This window comes from Cervus elaphus, chromosome 29, assembly GCF_910594005.1.
Source record: "Cervus elaphus chromosome 29, mCerEla1.1, whole genome shotgun sequence".
Taxonomy (NCBI): domain Eukaryota; kingdom Metazoa; phylum Chordata; class Mammalia; order Artiodactyla; family Cervidae; genus Cervus; species Cervus elaphus.
This window is the reverse complement of record NC_057843.1, coordinates 6,703,146-6,724,628: the sequence shown is the minus strand read 5'-3', so window position 1 is coordinate 6,724,628 and position 21,483 is coordinate 6,703,146. Positions and strand designations below refer to the sequence as shown.

Genomic DNA, 21,483 nt, shown 5'->3' with positions numbered 1-21,483 from the left:
ATTACCCACTTATATGTGCACCCTACTTAATACCATACACATAGCTGGAATTTTTTAATTTTTAGGAAATTTCCTTTTCTGATTTCATAGTTTAATAAAAATGACTATGAATGTTTGTGCAGCAGAACTCTGAATAACAGATTTTCAGTTTCTTTAGAACAATTCTGGAATCTTTCTCATTCATCTCAGCATAAATCAGACGATGTCAGTAACCTACTTAAAACCTCTCAATGTCTTCCTCTTATGTGTGGAATTAAATCCTTTAAAGCCCACCATGAGCTGGCACTGCCTCCTTCCTGACCTCACCTCCCGGGAGCCCCCTTTCCCATCACTTGAGGTGTCCCACCCACAGTGACCTTCTCATTGTTCCAGGACACGCCGTGGGTACCCCGATCCCCAGCAGTTGAACTTGCCTTTCTTTTCCTCTGGCAGGAACTCTCTCCTGGCGAATGTTTGGTTGGTTCCGTCGCTCACTTCACTCAGTTCTCTGCTCAAATGCCATCTTGTGAGAGAGGCCCTTCCTCAACATCTTCTCTCAAACACCCCCATATGCTCACACTCCGTCTCTCCTTACTGTTTCATTTTCTTCATAGCCCTTATCACTATTTAAAAATATGTACCTAGTTGTTATTTGCTTTTTTATGATCCGTCCCCCATTCTAAGAGGTAAGATCTACAGAACTAGAAATTTAATTTACTTCAATCCTGTACATCAAGCACCTGACAGATGTCAGACACTCAAAAATGCAGTGAATTAATAAATAACAAATAAAGCTTGGTGTGCCAATACTCAGCACCATCCTTGGCTTATAGTGAGCTGAATAAATGATAGTTGAATGAATAAAATATTTCATTCAACAAAAAATACATGGCACCCAGAACAAAAGGCATGACATACCTGTCTTCAGACACCTTAGAAACTTACTGCAGAGAGAATAATTACATGCAAGGAAAACTTTTAAATGCTATGTAACGCTGTGCTAAGCTGCATGGAATCAGCTCCACAATAATTGTGTCTATGTCACCAATGCAGCTAATAAGTGCATGGCTGCCCAGGAAGTAGAGTTTGATGAAGGCAGAAGTTCTCAGGCAGGTTTCACTAAGTAGCAATTAGAAATAGACCTTGAAAGACTTGCGGGTCAGTCCTCTGTGATGACCTAGAGGAGTAGGATAGGGGGAGAGGGAAGAAAGCACAAGATCAGGGGGATATATGTGTCATATATTGTTGTATAGTGGAAACTAACACAACATGGTAAAGCCACTATATCCCAATTTAAAACAAAAACAAACAAACAAGAGTTATGAATTTCAGATCAGGACATTAGGGAGGAGACCATCAAAAATAAGAAGAAAAAAGTCAGTCCATAATGGAGTTGTACTTTTTCTTTACTTCTTTTTTTATTGAAGTACAGTTGCTGTAGAATATTATGGAAATTAAAGGTGTACAATATAGTGATTCACAATTGTTTAGTTATACTCCATTTATCAGTCAGTTCACTCAGTCGCGTACAACTCTTTGCAACCCCATGGACCACAGCACGCCAGGCCTCTCTGTCCATCACCAATTCCCAGAGTTTACTCAAACTCATGTCCATTGAGTTGATGATGCCATCCAACCATCTCATCCTCTGTTGTCCCCTTCTCCTCCTGCCTTCAATCTTTCCCAGCATCAGGGTCTTTCCCAATGAGTCAGTTCTTCCCATCAGGTGGCCAAAGTATTGGAGTTTCAGCTTCAGCATCAGTCTTTCCAATGAATATTCAGGACTGATTTCCTTTAGGATGGACTGGTTGGATCTCCTTGCAGTCTAATGGACTCTCAAGAGTCTTCTCCAACACCACAGTTCAAAAGCATTAGTTCTTCAGCACTCAGCTTTCTTTATAGTCCAACTCTCACATCCATACATGACTACTGGAAAAACCATAGCTTTGACCAGACAGACCTTCGTTGGCAAAGTAATGTCTCTGCTTTTTAATATGCTGCCTAGGTTGGTCATAACTTTCCTTCCAAGGAATATGAGTCTTTCAATTTCATGGCTACAGTCACCATCTGCAGTGATTTTGGAACCCAAAAAAATAAAGTCAGCCACTGTTTCTGCTGTTTCCCCATCTATTTGCCATGAAGTGATGGGACCAGATGCCATGATCCTAGTTTTCTGAATGTTGAGTTTTAAGCCAACTTTTTCACTCTCCTCTTTCACTCTCATCAAGAGGCTCTTTAGTTCTTCTTCACTTTCTGCCCTAAGGGTGGTGTCATCTGCATATCTGAGTTTATTGATATTTCTTCCGGTAATCTTGATTCCAGCTTGTGCTTCTTCCAGCCCAGCGTTTCTCATGATGTACTCTGCATATCAGTTAAATAAGCAGGGTGACAATATACAGCCTTGACGTACTCCTTTCCTGATTTGGAACCAGTCTGTGGTTCCATGTCCAGTTCTAACTGTTGCTTCCTGACCTGCATACAGGTTTCTCAAGAGGCAGGTCAGGTGGTCTGGTATTCCCATCTCTTTCAGAATTTTCCACAGTTTATTGTGATCCACACAGTCAAAGGCTTTGGCATAGTCAATAAAGCATAAATAGATGTTTTTCTGGAACTCTCTTGTTTTTTCAATGATCCAGCGGATGTTGGCAATTTGATCTCTGGTTCCTCTGCCTTTTATAAATCCAGCTTGAACATCTGGAAGTTCACAGTTCACGTATTGCTGAAGCCTGGCTTAGAGGATTTTGAGCATTATTTTACTAGTGTGTGAGATGAGAGCAATTGTGTGTTAGTTTGAGCATTCTTTGGCATTGCCTTTCTTCGGGATTGGAATGAAAACTGACCTTTTCTGGTCCTGTGGCCACTGCTGAATTTTCCCAATTTGCTGGTATATTGAGTGCAGCACTTTCACAGCATCATCTTTTAGGATTTGAAATAGCTCAACTGGAATTCCATCACTTCCACTAGCTTTGTTTGTAGTGATGCTTCCTAAGAACCACTTGACTTCCAGGATGTCTGGCTCCAGGTGAGTGATCACACCATTGTGATCATCTGGATCATGAAGATCTTTTTGTACATTTCTTCGGGGTATTCTTGCCACCTCTTCTTAATATCTTCTGCTTCTGTTAGGTCCATACCATTTCTGTGCTGTATTGAGCCCATCTTTACATGAAATATTCCCTTGGTATCTCTAATTTTCTTGAAGAGATCTCTAGTCTTTCCTATTCTATTATTTTCCTCTATTTCTGTGCACTGATGACTGAGGAAGGCTTTCTAATCTCTCCTTGCTATTCTTTGGAACTCTGCATTCAAATGGGTATATCTTTCCTTTTTTCCTTTGCCTTTAGCTTCTCCTCTTTTCTCAGCTATTTGTAAGGCCTCCCCAGACAGCAATTTTGTTTTTATATTCCAGTTATAGTTATTATAAAATATTGGGTATATTCTCCATGTTGCATACTATATCCTCATTGCTTATTTTATACATAGTAGATTGTACCTCTTAACACCCTTCCCCTGTGTTGCCCCTCCCCTCCCCACTGTTAACTACCAGATTGTTCTCTATCTCTGTGATCCTGATTCTTTTTTGTTACACTTCCTAGTTTGTTGGAGTTGTACTTTCTCAACAATGCATTTTTTTCTAGTGGAAGTTCTCCAATTTAAGCACATAGTGAACATTAAATTGCATATCCTTGGAAATGTTGAGATTCTCATGATTTGAAATTTAAAAGTATGAAATAAAAATTGGTCATCTCTATTCATGTGCTAAGATGCAATTATTTTTGCTTCAAGTAATTTAATCAAAATTTAGCATGAGTGCTACTGAATTACACCTGTTTAAAAAATTAAAATGCTTTTAGAAGAAAGGGTTTTAATATATTAAAGATAAAAGAAAGTTCTGGAGTGTCTTAACATGGCCATATCCATAAAACATGCTTTTTATGATTACAAGCTACTGAAGATATTTTCAGAAATATTCAATCTCAGACATGCTCATTGTCTTATCCTACACTTGAATATTAAGTGGCTTAAAATGGATCCACGCTTGCTTGTAATTCAATGCAATAAAGTTGCTTATCAAAGAACAGTACCCTAATGACATGAAAAATTAGTGTAGAGCCCTAAGTATCAAAAGGTCTATACTTCAGTGAAAGGGTCAGGACAGTGTATAATGTTAAGAATTCATATTTCATATGCTCTATCCTCATACTGAACTTTTGAAGATGTTTGACTTTCTTTACCAAGTTGGAATTGACATAAAATCAGCAGGACACAGCACTGCCTTCCAAGGGAGTGGATCAAACCCTGAGCAGAGATGCTGTTTCAGTGAAGGGACTCCCTCCACCAGCTCCAACAGAATCAGTCAAGGAAAACATAGCCCAGAGGTGCACAATGTCTCATGTAAAACTGAAAAAACAAAATCGACTGAAAAATGAATCTCTTATTTAGCTGTAAGAATACATTAGTAAAATAATGTCCCCACTCAAAAACTAGAGTATTCATTTCTAATTTCTGTTTTCTTCCTCTTGCAGATGAATATTTTGAAGTTAGAAAAGTGAAATAAACTGTATTCAATAGAAATCCAGTATGTCTTCCTTAATTTAATGTTATGAAAGGTCAAGCAGAGAAAAAGAAGGAAAGATAAAGAAAGGAAGGGAGGGAAAGAGGTAGGGAGGAAGGAAGGAAGAGAGAAAGGAAGGAAGGAGGGAGGAAAGAAAGAATGAAAAAAAGAAAATCTAATGTGTACCAGGTGCCTTGAGCTCCACATTTCCAGAACTGGACTCTTGATCTTCCATCCACATTGGCTTCTCCTACCACCTCCTCATCCTCTCTGGGGGTCCCTCCTTCCCTCCAGACTTCAGGCCAAAACACTTGTCTTGACCTCAATTCCCACAACCCACATCTAATCTGTCAGAGTCCTGCTGGCTCTGCTTTCAAAATATAAAAGTGAAAGTGTTAGTCGCTCAGTCGTGTCCTATTCTTTGTGACTCCATGGACTAAAGCCCATCAGGTTCCTCCGTCCATGGGATTCTCCAGGCAAGAATACTGAAGTGGGTAGCCATTCCCTCGTCCAGGGGCTCTTCCTAACCTAGGGATCAGACCTGGGTCTCCTGCATTGCAGGTAGATTCTTTACTGTCTGAGCCACCAGAGAGGTCTCAAAATATAAAAGTATATGCAATATACCCAGTACTTCTTACCAACACCATCACCCTCTCTCTCACTCAGACCAGGGCATCAGCCTTCCAGGTGTTCTCTCCTGCTTCCATCTCATCCCGGGTCTCTTCTCTACACAGCAACCAAAGGAGCCTTCTTAAAACTGTTCAAAACACCAGTTACTGAGAGTAAGCACTTATGACAGCAGAAAGAAACTGACCCAAGACTGTCCTCAAAGAGCTTCCAAGCCAGCTTCTGGTGTTCTCAAGAAGGAAACAGCCAGAAAGGAGATATTTGAACAGTCCTTCAGATAAAGTGGAATTTTTCTTCCAACCACAGTTCTTTCTTCACTGGACACATTTATAAACAAAAGTTCCTGATTATCCCAACGTTCTCGAATTTTCTGAGAACAGTGAGAGTCCTAGATGCTCTGTGCTTTGAAACTTTCCATTGGAAACTACTGTGTTGTTTTTTTTTTTTTAATTGGAGTTATTTTCAGCACCTCCTCCACTTCTCAACTGCAAGATGCCAGCAGGGCAGCCAGCCTCTGAGATTCAATTTCTCAAACAAGATGGGACCTGGCAGGGCCTGCCCTGTCCGACCCACAGGACCACTGCAAGAGTTAACTGAGATTCCAATGGTCATGTACAGATGTGACAGCTGGACCATAAAGAAAGATGAGCACCAATGAATTGATGCTTTTGAACTGTGGTGTTGGAGAAGACTCTTGAGAGTCCCTTGAATTACAAGGAGATCCAACTTGTCATTCCTAAAGGAAATCAACCCTGAATATTCACTGGAAGGATTGATGCTGAAGCTGAAGCTCCAGTACTTTGGCCACCTGTTGCAAAGAGCCAACTTACTGGAAAAGACCCTGATGCTGAGAAAGACTGAGGACAGGAGGAGAAGTGAGCCAAAGAGGATGAGATGGTTCGATGCCATCACTGACTAAATGGACATGAGTTTGGGCAAACTCTGGGAAATAGTCTCTGTCTGCTGAACTCTGGACCCTAAACTTCCTGGACGAGGTACCAATGCCCACCATCCTCAATGCTATATTCCTCACCAAGGCACCCAGCCTACCGTCCACACCCCAACACACTTGTTTTGAATGAGCAACTGAATTAACAGGGAAGAGGGAGGAGGCCTTCCAGTGCCTTATGCCAGACATGTCTCAACTTCAATGCCTAGTCAGCTTGCCCCATCCCTCCGGTTAGTCCTGGATGGTCACCCTCCGTGTTCATTGCCATCCAAGTTCATCACTCCATAGCACCTCAAGCCCTGTCTTCTCCCTCTCTCTATTCTTACCAGTGAATGCTACTTTCCCAAAATAGTCTATAAGTTTCCAGAATATAGTCTATACTTTTGATTTCTTTTGTATCCTCATAATGCACTTTTTTTTTTTTGGCCATCCCACGAGGCATGTGGGATCTTAGTTCCCCAGCCAGGGATCCAACCTGTGCTACCTGCATTGTAAAGACACAGTCTTAACCACTGGACAGCCAGGGAAGTCCCCTTCATAAGGCCCTTTAAATAGGAAAAATCTAAGACTGAGTCTGCCCTTGGCCAGGGGTTCTCTAAAATGGCATTAGAGGTACAGGGGCTGACAAAAGGGTTGAAAATAACTTATCAGAAATAATTCACATAACTGTTGAATACATAATGTTTGTGACTCATACCTCATTTCAATTATGAGCCCTCAATAGTGCATAAACAAATATCTTTCAGGTCCTGAATCACACTCCTGATAATTCAGCCACATAATTCTTTGCCGAAACAGAAATGCCCCTCACTCAAAAAATATCTGACACAGCAAAAACATAAAGTGCATTAGAAAATATTCTAAATCGACTTCAGCATTCTAGAATGTTTGCTATAGATTCAACTGCCACTCAGGACTTCTGCCATTGGGACCATTTCTCCATCTTTAATTCAGGTTTGATATTCTCCTCTGTGTCCCCCAGTTATGAAATTATAGGTGTGGTTTTCTGAAAAACCCAGTTTTCAGAAAATTAGAGACAAAAAACAGCACAAAATTCTGATAACAATGTATTCCTAGAAAAAACTTTGGTTTCAGCATAATTTATGTGTCTAATTATCTAATTGTTTCAGTGTAACTATATCTGGGGGCCTCCCAGTTGGCCTGGTGGTAGAGAATTCACCTGCCAATGCAGGAAGATGCAGGAGATGTGGGTTTGATCTCTGGGTCAGGAAGATCCCCTGGAGGAGGAAATGGCAACCCACTCCAGTATTCTTACCTGGAAAATTCCGTGGACAGAGGAGCCTGGCTGGCTGCAGTCCAGAGGTCACAAAAAGTCTGACACAACTAAGCAACTGAGCACACACACAACTATATTTTGTGTTGACTTTTTGAAAATCCTTCGTTATTTGCGTATCTTCCAACCCCCACTGAAAAAAAAAACAAGTGATTAATATTTTAGTAGTCAAGCTAACTTTGGAATTGATGACAATGTATGCACTAAAATCCTACCTAAATGTGAAGAAACTCTTCTAAGACTGCAATTTGGAACTTTGGGAATTTATTGAGAACTTTATGACATTCCTTGGTGGTTTGTCTCCTTTCAGTTTCCCACAAGTATACACCTTTGGAAAAGAAGATGATTCTGCTTAATCTGCCCTGGCTGGTCTGGCTTCCTTAGAAAGCTTTTAGAAAGGAATGAAGAGGCTTAAGCACACTTTGGGTTCATCTCGCCTGATCTACAACATTCAAAAGAGCATTTAATTTCTTGCATCCTTGTCTAAGTTAGATGCTGCTGAAATACTCAAAGATCAAAAAGTAAAACTGCTCAACCTTAGAAGAAATAAGTTCTAAGAGTCTTTTTGTTTTCCAAAAAGGTCAAAATCTCAAGTTCAACACATGATCCTCTATGGAGGAAAGGAATACAAATGTGTATAAACATGGTGACAAAGAATCCCCAAGGCTGTTCCATCGTGAGACTGATTAGAATTTGACATGTTTGAACTCTCCACACACTTGCTGAACTTCCGGACAGCTCTACCAGTCATAATTAACCACTAATGAAATTTTACTAGGAAAAAAATTACAAGCTAGAATTGGAATCTCTTTAAGGCTGAGGGAGCAAGTGCCATGAGAATGATTGCTGTCCTACAGGAGAAACTAACACAGAAAGGCTCCAAAACGAATCTGTCCCCAACAGCTAATAATTCATCTATTATCAAACCCTCTAGAATCATAATACCTCAGTCTCCACTGTGAGCCTGCAAAACAACTGATGAATTGCAGCGACCAGCCGAATGGGTGATGTGCCTTGGGATTTGGGAATTTCACCCACCCTACGTGTGAGAAGAATTTATGAAGATAACATGACACGCTAATATATTTTTACAGCTTAAACAAGATACTCTGTGCCATTTTTGAGCACCACACATAGTTTATCAATATAACTCCTAAGACCTTTATCCCCTTTTGTTTCTTTGCTGCTGTGCATAATGTCATTATCAAAAATGTTAAGACTGACTAAAGTGCAAGCATTTCAATCCTGGACAGAAGCTCTTCAAAAAAAAAAACTTTTTATTTTTTATTGTGATAGAGCCAATTAACAAACAGCGTTGTGATAGTCTCAGGTGAACAACCCAAGGGACTCAGTCATACATATACATGTATCCATTCTCCCCCAAACTCCCCTCCCTCCTTTTTTTCCCTTTCTTTCTCTATTTTCATTCTGTTTGTTGGTTCATTTTGATTTTTGTTGCGTTTGTTACAAGTATCTTAAACACAATCTTTGACCACAGCAAAAACACGTAAAACACTTTGCATGGTTTCAAAGTGACCTTTGAAAAACCTTATTCTTCTATCTGCCTTTAGATGGGTCAGGTGGTGTGTCAGATCCTAATACAGCATTGGCTGGCATTCAGGCATCTTTCAGAGAGAAATCACGGTCACCACCTCCGTCGGATAAAACTCTTAGTTCATAGGTAGAAAGACATCAGCGCTGTCTGCTGCCCCAGCTGTCGGAGAATGTCAGCACTGCATCTCAGGGCTATTTTCATTCTCTAAGACAGTTTGAGCAATTTACAATGGAAATGTACTTCAGGCGTTCTCTGATTAATCACATTTTGTGTATAAATATATAAGATATATGTAGTCTAGAAATGAAAACTGTAAATTCAATGAATAAATATGTATCAGACCTGTTACTGTCTATGATTTAAAAAAAAAAAAAAGAACTTGCAGCTAATGTTTGGTGTCATTAGCCCCTGCCTGGCACCATGAGCTTTTCCTGTATCAGCTCATTCAGCTCTAATACAACTCCATGAGACAGGAACTATTATGATGCCTGTTTTCTAAATGAGGAAACAGGCTTCTGGAGTTTACAAAAGGTTTAAAAAATAAAAAACTTCTACATGGAAAAGTAGAAACTTGAACTCGGGTCTAGTCTACTGAAAAATCCATGCTCTTGAGAGATAGGCTTACTGGTTTCTGCAAAATCCATACACACACCACTTCATGTTGCTCTGAAATTTGTCAAATATCAAAATTGCACTGGATTTACATGTATTCCCCATCCCGATCCCCGCCCCCCCACAATGTATGGCAAAAACCACTACAATATTGTAAAGTAATTAGCCTCCAATAAAAACAAATGGGAAAAATTTTTTTTAAAAATTAAAAAAAATTGCACTGGAATAAGATTTGACCATCTCATGAATCTTTTCAAATCAAAATGGATGAGTGACATCACCAGTTGCGAACAGAATGATCTTGGAAAATTAACTTAAAATCTCAAAGCTTCAATTGACTCATTCATATAAAGTCCCAAGATTACTAAGGGGTAAATGAGATTGCATATGAGAGAACATAGTAAAACATCACAAATAAAAGCATTTTCTTTTTTAATCCATTTACAGAGCTTCAATATTTAAGATAATTCTATTTGAAAATTAATGTATTTTCTCTTTTACACACATATCTTCTCTATTACCCTTGAATGTAGTAGGTGATTTCATTAATATCTATTGAAGAAAATGGAGCATTTCCAATGACTACTCCAAGGAAAATGTTGCTTGACTGAGACTTTGGTGAAGACGTCCTCTTATTGCATTGTGTCAGCAGAATCTGTTCACTGAACTCCAAGTGTATGCTCTCAGGTAAGAGAACATCCCATTCTGAAATTGAAACTTCAAAAAAAATCAATGTACACCAGGTGACCTCAGTCACCTGCAGACGCACCATCTTGAAAAGATGTGCAGGACTTCCCTGATGGTCCATTGCCTAAGACTTTGCTCTCCCAGTGCAGGGAGCCTGGGTTCAATCCCTGGTCAGGGAACTAGATCCCACATGTCACAAGTAAAGATCCAGTATGCTGTAACTAAGGCCCAGCCCAGCAAAAATAAATAATAATGAAAGTGAAAGTTGCTCAGTCTTGTCCAACTCTTTTTGACCCCATGGACTATAGTCCATGAAATTCTCCAGGCCAGAATACTGGACTGGGCAGCCATTCTCTTCTCCAGGGGATCCTCCCAGCCCAAGGATCAAACCCAGGTCTCCCACATTGCCGGCAGATTCTTTACCAGCTGAGCCACCAAGGAAGCCCAAATAATATAACAATGACAAACAAATAAAATGTGATTTAAAAAAAAAGATGTGCAAACGCATTGCTTTTGGAACTTGTATGCATGCTCATTCATGTCCAATTCTGTGTAACCTCCATGGACTGTAGTCCACCAGGTTCCTCTAAGATCCCAAGCAGCCAAAGAAATACTTTTTAAAAAAAATAGGTGTCTTGGGTGTAAGAAAAAAGAAAGAGTTGTTGAAGAGGTAGATTATTAGAAATTTGCAGTCAGCAACATCAAAAGTGAATTCAAAGCTTGGTTTTAATTCAAATAAATCCAGGTGCAGAAATGGGGAAAATTGATCCTAAAATAATTAACCTAGAGGTGAAGCTAGAGCCATGAGGTAAGTCCAGTCCACCTGACACATTAGGAAAATGTATATGAATTAAATCTGAAAAAGCAAAAGCAAATTGTCTAGCTTAATGGCAGATTTTATGCACCCCTCCATCCCTTTTTTGTTTCTTAGGATCCAAGAAGAATTTGGAAAAATCTTGTCAACCAGACAAGCAATCAGGAATGAAAAGAATTGTTACCGAGTAGTCTTTCAGAGAGATTAACATCTGGTTGGGGTTGCATACTTATTCAACTCTATCTTGAAAAGTCTTTAACTTGGAAAAAGGAAGCATTCAGTTATTTCAGAAATTGAGACTACTGACACATAATTATTTCACTTTGTGACATTTCCTGAAAAGATATCTCACTATGTAAATGTTGATTCTTAGGTCAGTTGTGAAAACAGCTAGATCCAGGCTTATATTCCTCTTCCATGTGACTATTCCTTCTGAGTACTATTTATAAGTTTAAAGTAACCTAAATTGCATTTGATTAAATTTTCAAAAAATCAACACTGATGTTTTAATTCAGATTTCAAAGAAGCAATTTGTCTTGGTTTGTCACACAGGATATCATTTCATCATTAAGCCTATGCCAGGAACCTTGAAATTGCTATAGAACAGTAATATATAACCCCTCTGACCTTACTAAGATTTTTTACATCTGTGGTCAAAATAAAGATTGAAGATGCTACTGTTAGGATGTGGCTATTTGTGATGGCCACTGAATATAGAAATACTTTCAATTGGGTTCACAATTACCTCAGGTGATGTTTATATTCTTATGGTTCCTTTCTGTGTTAAGTGGTGGGTGTGTGTGTGTGTGTGTGTGTGTGTGTGTGTGTGTGTGTGCATGCACGCGCTCTCCGCCGCTCAGTTGGTCCAGCTCTTTGCAATCTTGAGGATTTGTAGCCCGCCAGGTTCCTCTGTCCATGGGATTTCCCAGGCAAGAATACTGGAGTGGGTTGCCTTTACTCCTTCAGGAGGCCTTCCAGACCCAGGGATCAAACCCATGTCTCCTGCATCTCCTGGATTGGCAGGCAGATTCTTTACCACTGAGCCACCTGGAAAGTCCTGTGTTAAGTGGAGTTTTATAAATATCTATAAGAGACATCTAGGAACCTGATACAGTACTTCTGCTGCTGCTGCTGCTGCTATGTCGCTTCCGTTGTGTCCGACTCTGTGCAACCCCATAGACGGCAGCCCACCAAGCTCCCCCCATCCCTGGGATTCTCCGGGCAAGCACACTGGAGTGGGTTGCCATTACCTTCTCCAATGCATGAAAGTGAAAAGTGAAGGTGAAGTCACTTAGTCGTGTCCGACTCTTAGCGACCCCATGGACTGCAGCCCACCAGGCTCCTCCGTCCATGGGATTTTCCAGGCAAGAATACTGGATTGGGGTGCCATTGCCTTTTCCGGATACAGTACTTCAAACTTCTCTAAATTATAGATAAATGGGTGATAGGTAATGAGTCCTCACAAACATTCAAAATAAAGAAGATGACTTGGTCCAAGATAAGAAGAACAGCACCCTCTGAAACTGGGAGTGGACCAGAGAGAATCTCGGAAACTACAGTGAAGAACCCAGGCAAAAGCTCTAACTAGTATTGACATTTGTTTGTGCATCTGAAAGAAACAAGTCATTCCTGTTACCAGCACTCAAATATCCCTGTAATTAAAAGGCTTTTTCACTTTTTAAAATGGCAATATTTTTTCCATCCTATGCCAGTCAAATGATCCCCCAGACATGTTGATTTACCCAAACCTCACTTGAGCTCTCTGAGTAATTATTCAATGATTTTGACTGGTATAGAGCTAGTCAAGGGAAAAAAAAAAGATACAAATAAGCTAGTTCAATTTTCCACTTTTGTGAGGTAGATGAGCTATTAATCAACTGGAATAAAATTTTCAGCAGAGTTCTCTGCAAATTTCTAAATGTCTGTGGGCATCCTGGATAGGATGCACGCAGTGTACAAAGATTCGACTCCTACTGAAATCATTCTGTCAGCGTCAGAATCACGTGCTGAATACCTTCAACAAGGTGAAGAAGCCATACCTCAAAGGCATGTTTTCAGGAAGTAAAACATATTTTTGTCAGAACTAAGAAAAGTAAATGGAATCTGTTTAAATATATTTCCCCAGATGTAGGTTTACAGAAGTAGCAACAAAGCAAAGTCCAACATTCTACAATCAGGGAAAGTTGCTCTTTTATAATCAACTGATTGCAACTATTTACTATGTACCTACTGTGTTCTGTGAGTATAAATGCTGTGGCTCAGACAGTATAGAATCTGCCTGCAGTGCAGGAGACCTGGGTTTGATCCCTGGGTGGGGAAGATCCCTGGAGTAGGAAATGGTACCCCACTCGAGTATTCTTGCCTGAAGAAATCCATGAACAAAGGAGCCTGGCGGGCACAGTTCACAGGGTCACAAAGAGTCAGAAACGACTGAGTAACTAACACTTTCACTTTAACGTGTGCTGTACTGATCGTTTGGGGAAAAAGTCGAATATGGAAAACAGTGATTTAAAAAAAAAAAAAAAAGGACAGCAGGTTGTTGGAAACATGCTTAGTTCATGAAGTCTTTCTGATTATTTCTGTCTACATGAGAAAACAAACATTACTGAATCCCTAGGATGTGCCAGGGCTTCCCTGGTGGCTCAGATGGTAAAGAATCTGCCTGCCATGAAGGAGACCTGGGTTCAACCCCTAGGTTGGGAAGATGCCCTGGGGAGGGCATGGCAACCCACTCCAGTATTCTTGCCTGGAGAATTCCATGGACAGGGGAACCTGGCGGGCTACAGTCCATGGAGTCGCAAAGAGTCAGACACGACCGAGTGACTAAGCACACACAAGCAGGTTGTGCCAGGCACTGCTAAGCACTGGAAGTTCAGAAATAAATAAGTTGTAGTCAGCACCATGGATGAAATCATAATAGAATGGGACAGACACTACATGCTCACCATACGGTGTGCTCGGCTCTGTAACAGCAGGATCATGATGGACAAGAGACCAAAAGAACTGTTTCACATAATCTTGCCACTTTGGGCTTTTTCAACTCATTTTTTTAAATTGAAGATCTTGTGGAAAAGGATATGGCAACCCACTCCAGTATCCTTGCTGAGCCTGGGGGGCTACAGTCCATGGGGTCACAAAGAGTCAGACAGACTGGGTGACTGAGCACACATGAATAGTTGATTTGCTATGCTGTGTTAGTTTCAGCTGTGCTGCAAAGTGATTCAGTTATACACATCTACATGAATCTATTCTTTTCAAGATTCTTTTCGCTTATAGATTATTACAGGATACTGAGTCAAGTTCCCTCTGCTACACAGTTCAGTTCAGTTCAGTTCAGTTGCTCAGTCATGTCCGACTCTTTGCAACCCCATGGATTGCAGCATGCCAGGCTTCCCTATCCATCACCAAATCCCAGAGCTTGCTCAAACTATGTCCATCAAGTTGGTGATGCCATCCAACCATCTCATCCTCTGTCATCCCCTTCTCCTCCTGCCCTCAATCTTTCCCAACATCAGGATTTTCCCCAAGGAGTCAGTCCTTCGCATAAGGTGGCCAAAGTATTGGAGCTTCAGCTTCAACATCAGTCCTTCTAATGAGTATTCAGGACTGATTTCCTTTAGGATTGACTGGTTTGATCTTGCTGTCCAAGGGACTCTCAAGAGTCTTCTCCAATACCACAATTCAAAAGCATTAATTCTTCGGCTCTCAACTTTATGGTCCAACTCTCATGTCCATACATGACTACTGGAAAAACCATAGCTTTGGCTACATGGACCTTTGTCAATAAATAATGTCCCTGCTTTTTAATATGCTGTATAGGTTTGTCATAGCTTTTCTTCCAGGGAGCAATCATCTTTTAATTTCATGGCTGCCATCACTCTCTGCAGTGATTTTGGAGCCCAAGAAAATAAAGTCTGTCACTGTTTCCATTGTTTCTCCATCTATTTGCCATGAAGTGATGGGACCAGATGCCATGATCCCCCCATGAAAAAATATGCAAATTGCTTTGGGGTGTTTTAAATATCTCATTTCCCCTGAAAGTATTCCATCTTTTATATCTAAAGCACCATATCCCAATCACAAATTTTTCTCTTTACAGATTCCCCACTCTCCTACTTTTATCAGTATCTGTCATATATCTCAAAGAACCTGCCTCTTCTTCCTCCCATTCCTTCATATCTAGCCTGAGTCTCAGACTCTATTCAAATATTCACACATTCACTTGTTAACATCTACTGGCTCTTGACTTGGTCAGTCTCTCTTCTGACCCATAAAGACTGAAAACCTTTGGATCAACCTAGCCATTGATCTACTTCATTTCTATATCTAAGTACCATGAAAACAATCCCAGAGTCATGAAATCTGGCATCAGGAAGAAACATGGTTTCAGAGCTCTGATCAAACCTTTGGGGACAAGCAGCAGTTCTTTCTATACATATCCCTAGTCTGCTCCTTGGAGAACGAAATGGCAACCCACTCCAGTACTCTTGCCTAGAGAATTCCATGGACAGAGGAGCCTGTGGGCTGCTGTCCATGAGGCTGCACAGAGTCGGACATGACTGAAGCAACTTAGCATGCATGCATGCATTGGAGAAGGAAATGGCAACCCACTCCAGTGTTCTTGCCTGGAGAATCCCAGGGACAGGGGAGCCTGGTGGGCTGCCGTCTATGGGGTCGCACAGAGTCGGACACGACTGAAGCGACTTAGCAGCAGCAGTCTGCTTCTTCTCCCATTTCCACAATTTTTTACCATTTACATTTACTCCTTTTTCAAACCCTATCTTTCTCATTTGCCATAGATCATCTTATCCTTTTCTCAACATGAAAAACAGAAATCATTTAGGAAAAAGTTTCTTAAAGTCCTATTTTCCTACATGGTATATCTTCACACCTACATCCCTTCTGTCACAGAGAGTAAGATGTCCCGCCTCCTGCCAAAAGCTAGTCTAGCATCCCACATCTTCCACAGCTCTGCTTTCCCCTGCCCTTGAACCTCTTCCTCTGTCTTGGATTTCACCTTCTGCATGTGATTCAAGCCTCTTCCTTGTGAAGAAACAAGCCCTCTCTCCAGCCAGTGCATCTCTTGAGCAATCTCTCTAGGACGCCTTGTCTTTCACGATCATTTCTTAACAGCAGTATTTGCTTCCCACTTGGTTCTTCACTCACTGTAATGTGGTTTCTTTCTCCACCATTCTACAACAACTGTTTTGTTTTGTTTTTTTTTTTTTGGAGGGGGGAGGGTGGTAACATGAGGCATGTGGGATCTTAGTTCCCTAACCAGGGATCAAACCCACTCCCCCTGCAATGGAAGCTCAAAGTCCTAACCACTGGACCACCAGGGAATTCCAACAACTGTTCTTGATGAGATCAAATTGCTATTCATGCAGTTTCCAAATTGCTGTAGCCACTGGATAATTATATATTCTATCATACTTGATTGTTCTATGACATTTGACTTTTTCGATCTCTTTCCTCAACCAGTTTTTATAACATGATAGCTCTTTGTTTTTCTTTCACATAAAGAATGGATGGAAATGGAAGGTCATCTCCTATTTCTCCCACTTAAATATTTGAGGCCCTCAACGTGTCTATCCTCTTCCCTGAGCAGCTTCCTTAGTGGTTCAGATGGAAAAGAATCTGCCTGCAATGTGGGAGACCTGGGTTCGATCCCTGGGTCGGGAAGATCTCCTGTAGAAGAGAATGGCTAACCACTCCAGTATTCTTGCTTGAAGAATCCCATGGACAGAAGAGCCTGGTGAACTACAGTCCATGGGGTCACAAAGAATCTGACATGACTGAGTGACTAACGCTTTCCCTTCACTTTCATTTTCAAGGCTCTGTTCTCAGGGCTCATCAATTTTACCTGCTAATCCAGTGTTACCTTCTTGAGGTTTCATCTCCATTCTCCATCCTTGTCTGATATTTCCCTTTAAAGCCCACACCCTGGACTTCCTCGGTGTCCAACGGTTAAGAATCCTCCTGCCAATGCAGGGGTCATGGGTTCCATCTCTGGTCTGGGAAGATCTCACATGCCAGAGGATAACTAAGCCCATCCACTGCAACTACTGAGTGCATACTCCCTAGAGCTTGTGCTCTGAATCAAGAGAAGCCACTGCAATGAAAAGCCCATGCACCACAATTAGAGAGTAGCCCTGGCTCGCTGAAACTAGAGGAAAATAAAAAAAATTTATTTAAAAAATATACATTAAAAAATAAAGCCTACATCCTGGCATGCCACAAGCTATTTAAAATCAGCAGCATTCAATAGCCTTCAGAATAAAATATAAATTACTTGAAATGTCCTAAATGACCTACATGATCTGACCCATATATTTTCAAAATGGTGACCTTAGACCTTAGACCTTGGGATCTGAACAAGGTCCAAACCAAATTCTCTATTTGCTCTCTGTGACTTGGGTCAGTTCATTAACCACTTCAAGGCTATTTCTTTCTTTCTTTCTTTCTTTCTTCCTCTTGGCAAATGGCAACAAATGATACTTTGTAGAATCAGAGTGTTAGGAGTAACTGCATTTAAGCAGTGGGCATACTTTAGGTGTTTAATAAATGATGATTATTATTTTGCCTATTACTACTTTATATATATAGCCTGATTCTAGACAGGGGATAGTGTCTTATTTATCTTTCTGTCTCCATCACCTGTGCCTAACATGTTAAAGGGATGCAAGAAATGCTTGCTCAACCAAGAGTAAGCATAGGTGACATTTTGGTCTTCTCTTGGCAGTCAGTGGGCTTCCGTAGACTGGCTGTCGGCATTCTAAAATACATCGTTCAAGTCATCTCACCTTTTCCATCTGAATCCAGTAGTCTTATATGTACTGGCCATCAGAGATTACACAAAATTCTTCTGGATGTTCCCTCCATCACTTACGTATAAATATCAGTGCCACATTGCCTGTCTCAATTTTTAAAATTCACACTGTTCTTATTCTGGATCATACCTGATAAATATAAGTATGTTTCTGTGTGGCATGTGTGTGCTTAGTCAATCAGTCGTGTCTGACTCTTTGTGACACCATGGATTGTAGCCCGCCAGACTCCTCTGCCCATGGCAAGAATACTTAAGTGGGTTGCCATTTCCTTCTCCAGAGGATTTTCCCCACCCTCGGGATCGAACCCAGGTCTCCTGCACTGCAGGCAGATCTTCACTATCTGAGCCACCAAGGACCTCATGTTTCTGTGAATACTTGATTATATAACATCATACCTTCTTATTCTGCAAACATTAACATTTGTTTTCTCAGATTCCTGAAGTTAAATTGAAAATGCCTGTTTCTAACATCAGTCAAGACTTATCAACCTATTTGTATTTCAACCAGCATCTCTTAAGTCAAAAACTGATAACAAATATCAAAGTGCTTCAAAGTACAAACCAGTTACAACTGCAAGCAACCATTAAAGTCAATGAAATGCATTGTTTTGACTAAAGAAAACAGCATTGTCCCTGTAAATTTTTATGGAGTACTCCAAAGGCAGGGTTTTCTCATCATCTTCTGAATAAACAAAGTCTTAAATTCCACAGGCCAAAGAGTAGAATGAAAACAAAATTAAAAGTTGACCACACAGACCTGACTGCTTTGTTGTAACATATGTGTTTAATATCATGCTTTAAGCCTAGGCAATAACAAGGTGCCTTGGTAAAAATTAGTCATCCTAAATTTGCAGGTTTGATTCTTTAAACTGAAATATTGTTCTAAATAATAAATACTTCTCTGCATTGCAATTTAAATGCCTCCTATAGGCATGTTTTGCCCACTTTAATAGTATGAATTCAATATTCACTAGGACTAATGGAAAAATACTCTAGTCACACCAATGAGACATTACATATATCTTGGCAACTCCTAGAATTATTAAAATCAGATCAGAAATCATGATGCTTTCGCATTAGATCTTGAAATTGCTGCTTGCCGCCCCAGCCGGAGGTGCTAGCTACCAAAACACATTGAAACACATTGAATTGCAGTAACTTTGTTGGGGAGGGTGAACTTCTAAATGTACAACCTATTGATTCTAGTGGACATGATGTTATGGTCTGAGTGTTTGTGTCCCCCTAAAATTCATATTTGAAATCCTAACCCCAAAAGATGATAGTGTTAGGAGGTGGGGGCCTCTGAGAAGTGGTTAGATCGTGATGGCAGCACTCTCACGAATGGGATTAGCACCCTTAAGAAAAGGTCCCATTGTCGCCACTTCTGCCACTTGAGGACACAGCAAGAAAATGGCCAGCTATGAACAAGCAAGAGTTCTCCCACTAGGACACAACCATGTTGGCACCTTGATGTTGGAATTCCCAGGCTTCAGAATTGTGAGAAATAAATTTCTGTTGTTTATAAGCCACCCAGTCTGTGGTATTTGCAGCTTGAACAGACTGAGAGACACAGAGTAATGGAAAAAATCTATTTGGGTAATTCAAAATTATTATATTAGCAAAGAGTGAGAAATTGTACATAGAATACATGAGAATCTGAATGAAGTGAAAGTAAGTCGCTCAGTCGTGTCCGACTCTTTGCAAGTCCATGGTGTACAGTCCATGGAATTCTCCAGGCCAGAATACTGGAGTGGGTAGTCCTTCCCTTCTCTAGAGGATCTTCCCAACCCAGGGATTTAACCCAGGTCTCCCGCATTGCAGACAGATTCTTTACCAGCTGAGCCACAAGGGAAGCCACAAGGGTGGCTTAGAATTTGAATAGATAAAGTGAAACAATTGTGAATAAAAATATTATATTTGCTATGCTCAACTCCATCACATAATAAAATATATGTTAGCAATTTGCCTTAGAAAATTTGAAGCAATAATTCACTCAGGGAAATCTACTTACTTCAAGAGTAAACCATGTAATAACTGGTCTTTTAATTTTTTTATTACTTTTTTTTTTTATCATGCTGAGCGGCTTACAGGATCTTAGTTCCTTGACCAGGGATCAAACCCCTGCCCCCTGCAGTGGAAGTGTGGAGTTCTGAACGTTGGGCCGCCAGGGATTTCCCTAGTTTTTTCAATTTTGTGATCTTTCAAATGATCCAGATTAGTTCTCATTCAGCCTTTATTGGTCAATAAGAATAAAAGAAATTACTTAGCTATTTAAGGTAAAGAAGGTGACCTCCCCCAAAATGACACTCACTACTCTGATATGTACTCAAAATAATCACCTGCTCAAGTTAACATCACCAAAAGCAATATGATCAACTCATAATGTGGACACCTCAATAGGGCAGTCAGTATATAACTTAACTTCTTTCTGTTTAATGTCACAAAAGCACCATAGTAAGTTATCTGCTCAAGTTCATAGAATCAATGTAGAGAAGAATAAAGCCCAGACACCACATAGTATCATTTACTACTTGTTGACCACGTTTTATCAAAGAAATTATCCCTTTTGATAATATGCAGTAGTCCTAGTTTTGATACATTAAAAAGAACTAATTTAGATACCAATAAAGTTTGATTACATTATACTTGGTTTGGAAATAATGAATTAGTAAACAGTGGAGACAGATTCCTTGACAGAGCAGAGAGCTCCCAAAGAATGTAAGACATGATGAAGTGTGAGATGGGGGAACCAGAGCAGGCTGAAAGGTGATGATACATGATGATGTGCAACTGAGGACCCCAAGGAAGGATGAAGTGAGATGGGCAGTGATCTTAAGGTGGTAGACATCCATTTATAATGTAAAAAGTTTTATCTGCAGTGTTATTCAAATGACCAGTAGGAAACTTGAAAATTCATTGCTGAGTTTTGCTGCATGGATGGTATAGATTATTAAAAGTAACAGTTGGCAACTAAATCTTTGAACATAATAGAGAAGATGTCCTGTCTTCACATTACCTCCCATCTTCATGTGACTGTAGTCATGTGTTGCCAGGAGGCTGCCCTCAAAGACTGTCATCTGCAATACATTAATTTTCATATATGGATTATTCAATGTCATAATTCAATTTTAATGACTCCTGAAGCTCAAAGATTACTAATGCATTCTTATATCTCAGTGTTGGTTTGTTCTAAAGACAAGAGAGTAAGCTCCCTGAGGACATCTGAATCACTGAGCACCACATCCAGTTTACGGCACGTGATCCAAAAATGCTGAGTGAAGTGAATGGAGGGATGAAGGCAGTATGACTCCACGACCAAGGAAAGCAATGACCACACCATAGGCTTTCCACAGTGCAGTGGAATCGACCAAAGAGCATAAGGCGCTTCTTGGGCTTTCCTGTACCATTTTTGGTGCTGCTCATAAAGTCACCAGAGGCTGCCTAAGCCAGGGACCACATCTTAGTAACTGAAGTACCTTTAACACCCAGGTCTAGGCTAATATGTAGAAAGAATCAAGACAATCCACTGATCCATCCAAGTTCCTATTTGTAACAACGTTGTTGTTTTTTTTCATTTATTTT

General features: G+C 40.3%; 1 long non-coding RNA gene across 1 annotated transcript in view; it reads right to left on the bottom strand.

Moving 5' to 3' along the window:
* Nucleotides 1-419: 419 nt before the first annotated feature.
* LOC122686004 overlaps nt 420-21,483 on the bottom strand; it is a 42,581-nt gene continuing 21,517 nt past the window's right edge. The window contains exon 4 of the long non-coding RNA XR_006338605.1: nt 420-1,156. This is a non-coding gene — a long non-coding RNA (uncharacterized LOC122686004). The remainder of the gene's footprint in view (nt 1,157-21,483) is intronic.